Source organism: Micrasema longulum, unplaced genomic scaffold (genome assembly GCF_059751315.1).
Source record: "Micrasema longulum isolate JH-2025_06_02 unplaced genomic scaffold, ASM5975131v1 h1tg000539l, whole genome shotgun sequence".
Taxonomy (NCBI): domain Eukaryota; kingdom Metazoa; phylum Arthropoda; class Insecta; order Trichoptera; family Brachycentridae; genus Micrasema; species Micrasema longulum.
Genome location: NW_028277735.1, coordinates 135,784 through 146,355, shown reverse-complemented (window position 1 = coordinate 146,355; position 10,572 = coordinate 135,784). Strand labels below are relative to the sequence as shown.

The following is a 10,572-nucleotide window of genomic DNA, read 5'->3' as shown; positions in this document are numbered from 1 at the left end:
TCTGTCAATGGCTGGTTTAAGTGGCCACTTTACACACCGTGTAAAATTCACCATTCTGCCCATATTTTAAGATCGATGTCCCTTCAATTCTTTTATCTGATGATGTTTGTAAATTGAATTGAATTGAGTCCAGTCTGTGAAGTTCTTCACAAACATCAACAAATGAAAGAATTGAAGGAATGTAGATGTTCAAATATAGGCAGAATGGTGAATGTTACACAGTGTGTAAAGTGGCCACTTAAACCAGCTATGACAGGTCATAAGCCCTGTAGATGCCTAGACTTCTATATTACCTTCTCTTAAATGTTCTTCATCTCTGTCGTAGTATGTTAACATATATTTACATTAACGTTTCCCATTACGTAAAAGAAATAAACAATTCTTGTTTACATAATGAGGAGTGACGTCTTGCAATAATTTGTTTATTTTATTTTTAATTATTAATAACATATACACTAAAAATATTTTGAGTCTGTCCAAATTTTTGTGGACACGGACTGGATTCAACTCCCTGGGAGCGGTTAATATTAACATATTATAACAGAGATCAAGAGCATTTTATAGAAGGTAATATAGAAGTCTTGGCATCTACTCGGTTTGTGGCCTGTCGTTAGCTGATTTAAGTGGCTACTTTACACACATTCACATTCTGCCCATTTTTGAACATCTATATTCCATTAATTCTTTCATCTGTCGATGTTTGTGAAGTTAAAAAGCTGAAACCTTTATTTGTGCGGGTGAGATTCGTGTAATTGAATTATTTCACCCATATACCAGGCAACGCATGAAAATCTTATTTTTTTTAATTTCTCTACTTCTTCATGGACCAGGTGGATTTATCAACCATATTTTGAGTTTGTTCAAATTTTTGTAGACAAAGACTGGACTCAATTCAATTCAATTCACAAACATCAACAGATGAAAGAATTGAAGGGATGTCGATGTTAAAATATGGGCGGAATGGTGAATGTTACACAGTGTGTAAAGTGGTCACTTAAACCAGACAGTGACAGGTCATAGGCCCTGTAGACGCCAAGACTTCCATATTTCCTTCTCTAATATGTTCTTCATCCCTGTTGTAACATGTTATTATTAACAGCTCCCCAGGGATTTTTTAATTTTTTTTTGTTTATTTATTTATTTTTATATTACATTTTTATATATTTTTAAAAAACATTTTTTTTTCAGGACTCACCAAGCCAATTAATATGGCTTGTCGGTAAAGATCCTTTACATCAAAACATATGGTAAAATTACATAGTTGTAAAATAATAATTACTAATTACTTAAATATAAGGAGCGAAAAAAAAGTACATCTAATTTATGTTTTCAAATAATATTTGGAAAAATGTAAAAAAAGCAAAAAATAGTAAATAATATCGCAATTAAAAGATAAAAAAATAAATACAAAACCAAAATACTAAAATTTAAAATAGAATCCAGTCCTTGTCTATAAAAAAATGGACAAACTCAAAATTTAAATATGAAAGTTATAATGATATTTAAATAAAGCAAGCAGAATGAAAGTTTTTTGTTGAGTCAATTTAAAAAAAATAGTTCTAATAAATATTGTATGTATGTTTGTTTAGTTTTGAAAAAAGACAGTAAAATCTTTTTTTTTTTGGTAATTTGAAGGCAATTATCATTATAAAACTGATATCCTTCATGGCATTTTGTTGTGTGTATACAAATATTTATAGGAGGTATAATTTGTTCTTTCAATGTAAAAGTAATGTAATATGTTTTTTCAGTATTCCGAGACAAAATATTGTCATCAAACTTGGTTAAATTAGAAACGAATTTATTTTGATATCATTTTATTTTTACAAAATACATTTTAATCGATCTTAATTTCCAGATTTTATTTATTTATGCTTTATTTAGTTATTTCATAACAAAAATGTGTTGAGTACGTCCAAATGTTTGCAGACTGGCTTGATTTCCTCGCCACGGCGTTATTTAGATCTATCTAATTATATAAAATCAGATTTAAAACTAAAAATAACTCAAATAAACCTAATTATTAATGACGTTCTTACAAGGTTACATCATTTTGCAAAATGTTAGAGATGGGACAAACTGATCAATGTTAATCGATCAAATAAAAAAAATCATTTGATGTTGTTCATGAAAAAATGTATAAAATGTCTTATTTTTGGTGAATAATTGTCTCAAACACACTATTATGTTGTACACGCTGATATTTTTTTCATGACTGATTTAAGCTGTGAGCAACTCGATAAACTTGAACGACTTTAGAATAGATGCATAAGGTACATTTTTAGTCTTAGTAAATATGACCACATTTCTGATTATCGTAGGCAACTGAAATGGCTCAAAATTAGACAGCGGAGAGACTATCACTCCCTCTCACTTCTGTTCAATGTACTTCATAGTCCTAACGCTCCTATATACCTGCGTGAAAAATTTCAACGCTTATCAGTTCATGGTTTACCTCTCGTTCTAATTCTCAAGGCACTCTCTTAATACCCATCCACAATTCCTCTTTCTTCTCTAACTCATATAGTGTCCATGCGGCTCGACTGTGGAATCATCTCCCATCCACCATCAAAGATGTTACTACGTTATCTCTGTTTAAATCACGTCTGAAGAAACATCTCTTTTCTCTTCCTTAATCTCTCCTCCTTTCCTTTTTCCTCTTTTCTCCTTTTTCCCATTGAGTAATGCTATTGATTTAAGTAATGATGATATTTAAATAAAGCAAGCGGAATGAAATAGTTTTTTGTTGAGTCAATTAAAAAAAAAAAAGTTAATGTATGTTTGTTTAGTTTTGAAAAAAAACAGTAAAACCTTATTGGTACACAAGTTAAAGTGCCCCGTGCACCACCAAATGCGGATATAGACTGGAAACAAGTAGGAAAACATGTTTTTTTGTGTGCAGAACAAAATGAAATTTGTTCTGAATCGCGCAAGGTCAAGGATACATGAAATTGATTCGATTCTACTCAGAGTACTGTTGGAATTATTAGCAATCGCATTGTGAATACGCTAAATTTAATTACCAATAACAAATGCTAATTTAAATGACTGAATCAAGAAATTCACTAATAAATTTATATTCATAAGCGGTGTCATGTGTCGGGTTGTGGTCCCGTGGCTAGTGTCTCGGACTCACAGACCAAAGGTCCGTGGTTCGAATCCCACTCTACCCCAACTTGATTCCATTTTCTAATAGTGAGTTATTTACAACTAGCCGAGAATGGCCCTCAAAATTAAATATTTGGGTAAATCATAAGAACGCAAATATTTCTTTTTAAACAAAAAAAAATAAATAATAAATTAAATAGCGGACCCGACAGACGTTGTCCTGCCCGAACGTTGGCTTGCCTGCATTACCTTGGAAAAAGACTTTTCATTGATAAGAAGGTACCTAGGTAGGTACTGGTTTATGATTGAATTTGAAAACTAAAATAATTCATTTTTAAAAATAGAACTATCTTTGCAAATGTCAAACTCGGCTATTCTTACCAACAGGGGTGCACTTTATTTACAAATGCAATTTTAAATAATGTATCGTATGTCAGTAAATATTATTTTAGTATTACAAAAAATAAATAAATATGAAGAAATTTTAAAGAATGTAAGGAAATAATCTGATTGGGGTCCATAAAAACATTTAATAACAAACTTTTTTTAACGAAAAAAAACAAAATCCTATAATTTTTTTGTGTAACCCTGGGTAGGTCGATGAAAAAATATTTTAGCTTCTTAATTTTTTTTACAGATTCAATTAAAAATTTAATATCTACGAACACGCGCAGCACAAAGATCTACGTTTCGCTAAAAACAACACGTAAATCGGTTAAGCCGTTTAGAAGTTCAGTGACATCTCACGTACAGAAGAATAATACATATTTATTTATTTTTTATTTTATTCATATTTTTTGCTTACAAACTATAATTAATAATAAAAATAATGTGACCTCACTGGGGTTTCCCGTGCCGAGGACACTTAACAATATACTTTTTTAAAATTACATTCGAGAATAAACAAAGAAGCCTCACTTAAAACAACGAAGATAATTAACAAATATTCAGGCAGTTTTAAAAACAAGGTATTTATGTACATCTATATTATTTATACTACAAAACACACAATAAAAATAACAAAAAACTTACATAAGCTATACACTTGTGGAGCAGTAGATTCAATATTGGTATGGGCGAATGAGACAATCCATTTTACCTCTACCTAGCTTTACTATCCATTTTTTTATAGCCTTTTTGAACATTTTCTCGTTACTAATTGTTTTAATAGATAGTGTAAGTAGGTTATAGATTTTAATTGAATGATACTCAAAATCCCTTTGTCCGAAAGTGGTATTAGTTTGTATTTGTTTAAGTTGTCTATGTGTTGAGGATCTAGTGATTATATTATTTGTATGCGATGTATTTTGGAGGTTATGTCTTTCATTAGAGTAAGAGTAGTTTTTGAATCTATATATGTTGTGATTTATGGAATATTTCTTCAGTAGATGTCTGTATCGAGACTCTGAGTATTATTTTAATGATGGATTTTTGTGCAACAAATACACTATTTAAAACTGTGTCACTCGCACCACCCCAACCGATTATACCGTACTTCAAAATTGATTGGCACAATGCAAAATAAATTTTTAAAAGACTAACCATTCAATATTCTGTTATTATGTTGGAATAAATTAATTCGAATTAGAATTTTAACACTTTATATGCGAGTACATTATAAGGGCGGGCATATTGCCATAAGGCAATTTGTCCTTTCCTACCCTAACTGTTCAGTTTGAGAAAATCAAAAATAGGTGTACTGACATATTCATAGATATTTTTTAAAATTAATTAAATATATGTAGACACATGAATAAAACATGTTTTTTTCTATTGCAATCTACTTTCATATTTTTTAATGTTATAACTGCTGTAACTTTCAAAAAAAGAGACTAAAGTCTGTTCATTATTACAAGAATTTCCAAATAAACAAAATAGCCGCGTGACGGAGAATAGCCCATTTCACACATGTCATATTAATCTAAACGGCACGGTCACATTATTGTGTATTGACATTTATTAGATTCGTTTCTACCCATTTAAATTTGATAATATTTATATTTTTCTTTTTTTTCATAAAACTCCAAAGTTAATAATTTTAATGAAAATATCGATAAAAACACCCCAGTTAATATATTATTTAAAAAAATTAAAAATATTACCGTTTTTATAATTTATCCAAATATTTCAATTTTGGTGACAATTTTCAACGAGTTGTAAATAACTCACTATTAGAAAATGGAAATCAAGTTGGGGTAGAGTGGGATTCGAACCTCGGACCTCTGATCCGTGAGTCCGCAACACTAGACACGGGACCACAACCCAATTCAAATAATGTAATGAAACTTAACAAAATAGATTTAAATGACAATTTTATCAAAATCATTATTTAAATTTCTATTTAAAAATCTCAGGTAAAAATCCTGCAAAATAAAATCGACTAGAGATTAGACGGTCTCACGGTGTACTGGTTATTGCGTTTGCCAGGCATCAAATAAGTAAATAATTGTAAAACAATAAATATCGATTCACCGTATTTTATCATGCCGTGGTGTGAAATGAGCCAATCGTGCGATATCACGCAGTGGGCTCGTGGTTTGCGCGTGCACAGCGGTCCAGTCTCCATGAATGTACTGGTGGATTTTTATAAGCTGGCGCGTGCGCTATACTTACACATACGCATTGTGTAGTATCAGTAAATAAGACCATGGTATGACATCGCACAGCATACGCAATATGAAAATAATATATATCTTTCTCGCGCTCAGACGCGCTTATGAGCGTTATAAAGACAAAAATTGCTTTATTAGTTGCTAATGATATGGTAATACAATATACATAGGTGCTTCTGCGTTCGTCTGAATTTCGCTGCGATTCTTGATTTACGATATTCATTACATTTAGCCGGCGCGGCGGTTGCCAAGCCAAATGTTAAGAAAAGCAGTCGCCATAGTAATTGCAATTTAATTTTCATTTTTTGTATTAGATACTCCTTATTATTTTGCAAATGCAATATTTTGTATTATTTTCTAAAGTAAACGCCGATTTTTCGCCAGTGAACTGTATTTATTTACGAGGAAAACAAAAACAAACCGACGCGAGCGTTGACTTAGAGATTACACACGCGTTGACTTATGATGCGATAACTTAAGCATGTTCAATATTGTTTATTGTGATCGCTCAAATGCTTGACATGTTTTTTAAGCACGTCGATCGTTATTTGTGATTGAGCCACTGCAATAGTTTTACTTGTGAAAAACTTTAAATGAATTTGTACTTTTTGCTATATTGTATTATTTGTTACATAAAATTACATCTGTTGTTTTTCCTAATATTTATTAAATTGAATTTCCATTAGCACGCTAACGCAATGAATAAAAATAGCGTTATATTCTGTCGCTGGGACATTATTTTTCCGTCCAGTTTAGTTCGTTTGAGAACTTCATCCAGACCGGTCGCGCGCGGGATTCTTTTGGACCTGTTTGTCTAGCAGACGAATACAATGTAAGTGATTGTCATTTTATTTACAATGCTTATTATTTGTGTCCGTTCTCTTATTTTATTCAACCCCTGTGTGGCCATGGTGTAACACGAGTCTACATACAATAATTACGGGGCTTGATATATCTATCTTATTAAAAAAAAAAAAACGTATTTTACTATAACAGGACCAAATTTCTTTATTTATTTTTATTATTTTTTTTTGTTGTTTTTTTTTACAATTACAAAGCAATGAAGTATATATTAACAGGAAAATAGTAAATAAAAAAATGCCACAAAGGCATGGCCTGTTCGTGGGTATACAAGAAATGTTCATGAATTTTTATTCCTACTAAATAGACAGTTATAATATTTTTGTGTAACATAAGAAAGGAAATTAAAAAAAAAAAAAAACATAAAAATATTCCTTATTATTAAAGGGCAAAAAAATATATTAAAGAAAAAAAGAGTTCATATTAGTTTGAATCCAGGAGAGTGCTTGTTTTTTAAAAGTAGGAAATTTTTAAACGTTTGGGATAAATGAAATATTATCAGTAAAAATAGAATAAAATGCTTTTGGGCCTATAAAATATGCATTTTTAAAAGATTATTCATACAAATGTAGGAAAATAGATTATTCGACAGAGGCCAGACACTCTAAATAAAATGCGGTGATAGAACGCCCTAACCTCTGAAATAAAAGTTGATTTATTTATTTATTTATTTTATTTATTTTATTTATTTTATTTATTTTATTTATTTTATTTATTTTATTTATTTTATTTATTTTATTTATTTTATTTATTTTATTTATTTTATTTATTTTATTTATTTTATTTATTTTATTTATTTTATTTAGTTTATTTATTTTATTTATTTTATTTATTTTATTTATTTTATTTATTTTATTTATTTTATTTATTTTATTTATTTTATTTATTTTATTTATTTTATTTATTTTATTTATCTTATTTATCTTATTTATCTTATTTATCTTATTTATCTTATTTATCTTATTTATCTTAATTATCTTATTTATCTTATTTATCTTATTTATCTTATTTATTTTATTTATTTTATTTATTTTATTTATCTTATTTATCTTATTTATCTTATTTATCTTATTTATCTTATTTATCTTAATTATCTTATTTATCTTATTTATCTTATTTATCTTATTTATTTTATTTATTTTATTTATCTTATTTATCTTATTTATCTTATTTATCTTATTTATTTTATTTATTTTATTTATTTTATTTATTTTATTTATTTTATTTATTTTATTTATTTTATTTATTTTATTTATTTTATTTATTTTATTTATTTTATTTATTTTATTTATTTTATTTATTTTATTTATTTTATTTATTTTATTTATTTTATTTATTTTATTTATTTTATTTATTTTATTTATTTTATTTATTTTATTTATTTTATTTACTTTATTTGTTTTATTTATTTTATTTATTTCACGTCGATAGTTATTTGTGCTCAAATTCTCAACCCACTCTTTGATGCTCCTGAACTACTGAGCTCAAATATCTAAAAAAGAAACCTCAGACAAAACTGACTCTTTCATACCGATAACCATAGAACTAACTATGGTTTTTCATTTCATTTCATTTTTTTTTGCACCACAACAGGCCAGGAGGCCCAATTACAGTGGTGAATTACATTACAGAACAACCAGGCTTGAGAAAAATCACATTTTTAATTTTTGTGTTCTCACCGGGAATCGAACCCGGAACCTTCCGTACGTGAGTCAAGCGTCTTGACCACTACACCACGGAGGCCGCCATTTTCCATTCCCAGTTTCCATTCCCCTATGCCCAGAATTCTCAGGTCTGCCAACAAACATACCAGTCTTGATTTCTTTGATAACAAGTTGTCTTCTTTCAAACGATCACTGAATTAAATTCAATTATAAACATCTCTCTCCCGCTTCCACTCCCACCGAGTCTACTATATACCATTGTGATTTACATGAATAAACATAAATGCAAGAAACTGAACAAAAAGAACATAAAACTATTAAGCAAAGACAAACAAGGGCAAAACAATAATTGTTTACAATATATTCATAAAAACGAAAGACCTAAGACTTCGAGCCAAACCATGCCAATCCAACTTCATCCCACACTGTTTAGTCGCGAAGAGATCTACGAAAAGCCGGAAGATCTATCCCAAAGAATTCCAAGTCGTGTGATGAATTGACTAATCTACACATTCTGGACATTGGGGCATAAAAACCAAAGTTGCTCTTAGAAGATTTTATAAATAGCAAATTTTGACTTCTGGTGACGCGGTTGGGAACATGAAAAGAAATTGTTTGCAACAGAGATGGGACATCACTTAAAGCATTAAGTATTTTGAAAATGCATATAAGGTCCATCTCAGTTCTACGTCTCTCCAATGAAGACAGATTAAGAGACTGCTCTTTTTCAAAATAGGAATAATTACCCCTTTGTAATCCGAGCAACCATGCCACTTTTCTTAGAAAACGGTGTTGGACAGACTCGATGTGGTCAATATGAGTCCTGTAGAATGGAGACCAAATAGGAGAAGCGTATTCTAGATGGGGTGGAACTAGTGAGCAATAAAGAGTTTTGATGGTATTAATATTTTTGAAGTCCGCCGTCACTCTATTGATAAAACCGAGAAGTTTGAGAGATTTGTTTACAATATTATCAATGTGTTCACGATAGGAGAGTTGACTATCTTAAGTAATGCCAAGATCCTTTATTGACGAACCATTGAAAGGGAAGTATTTTTTAGTTTGTAGTTGAATTGTATAGGTTTTTTTCGTCGCCAGAAAGATATTATTTTATATTTGTCAATGTTAAGTTGAAGACAATTGGTGTCGCACCATTCATTAAAACAATTAATATTAAGAAAAGTCAGACTGCGTGTACTCCTAAGTTATCTTCATAATTAAATCTGTGTATTTTGTTTAATGTGTTGCTAAGTAGGCTACGACAATCATTATTATGAAGTACAAAATACCCAACTATTAAAATCAATTCTCAATAATTTATGATTTATGATACACTAAATAAATAATATTGACGATGTTAGCTTAATAGAACATAATATCATATATTTTACGATGATCTTTGAAATTTGCTGAGTGCTAATAATGATAATCAGACGACATTTTGTCTTTGACATATATTATGTAACGATTAATGACTATGTCGTATTTGTACATTTGATTAAGTTTAAAAAATGTCAGCGACGCGGTAGTACAATTTTGCTGATTTTCATAACAATATTAAAGTAAAACACGCGAGAGATAAATATTATCTTAAGAAAATGATAGGTCTGACATTTCTTGATGCTTAAGTATTTTCTCCCAGATTATTTTAAGTAATTTGATTAATATTTGTATACGGCGAAATCGCCTTTATCGAAACTTATAATATAAGCATATTTTCAACAATATTTTTAGTTTGTCCAAATTTTTGTAGACAAGCACTGGATTCAACTCCCTGGGGAGCTGTTTATATTAACATATTACAACGGAGATGAAGAACATTTAAGATGAGATAATATTATTTCCTCTTTATTTCATTGGTAATAGTTCTAGATAACTATTTGTTACTGTTGTTAAGAATTGTTTTAAACTTCTTTATTAGTGTTTTTTTTTTCTTTTTTCGTTTCTTTTCTTGAATTAATTTATAAGTACAAAATATTTCTCTTCATCATTTTTTTACATCATTATATATTTTTATACATAAATAATATATTTTTTAATTTTTTTTTTATTTATTTCTTAAGTTAGCTTATATTAAAACTAATATAAACTATTATGTACCTTTACATCATCTATATATATATTTACATTTCCATACAGTAACTTATTCATTTATTTTTAAATTCTTTCAGACACTTTTCATTCTTCATACATTCAGGCATCTCATCATACATTTTTAAACCCTTATACATCAAACAATTTTGCGACTCAGCTCTTTTCAATAATGGTAGTCTTATTTTATCCTTTTGTCTAGTAGCATATTCATGACAACTTTTGTTTAAGACAAC

General features: G+C 29.0%; 1 protein-coding gene across 3 annotated transcripts in view; it reads left to right on the top strand.

Annotated features, from left to right (window-relative positions):
* The first annotated feature begins 6,474 nt into the window (after nucleotides 1–6,474).
* The window catches only part of LManII (Lysosomal alpha-mannosidase II), a 62,288-nt gene continuing 58,190 nt past the window's right edge, over nucleotides 6,475–10,572 (top strand). For all 3 annotated transcript variants that reach the window (XM_088227780.1, XM_088227781.1, XM_088227779.1), the window contains exon 1: nucleotides 6,475–6,552. The gene's annotated coding sequence lies outside the window, so the exon portion shown is untranslated. The remainder of the gene's footprint in view (nucleotides 6,553–10,572) is intronic.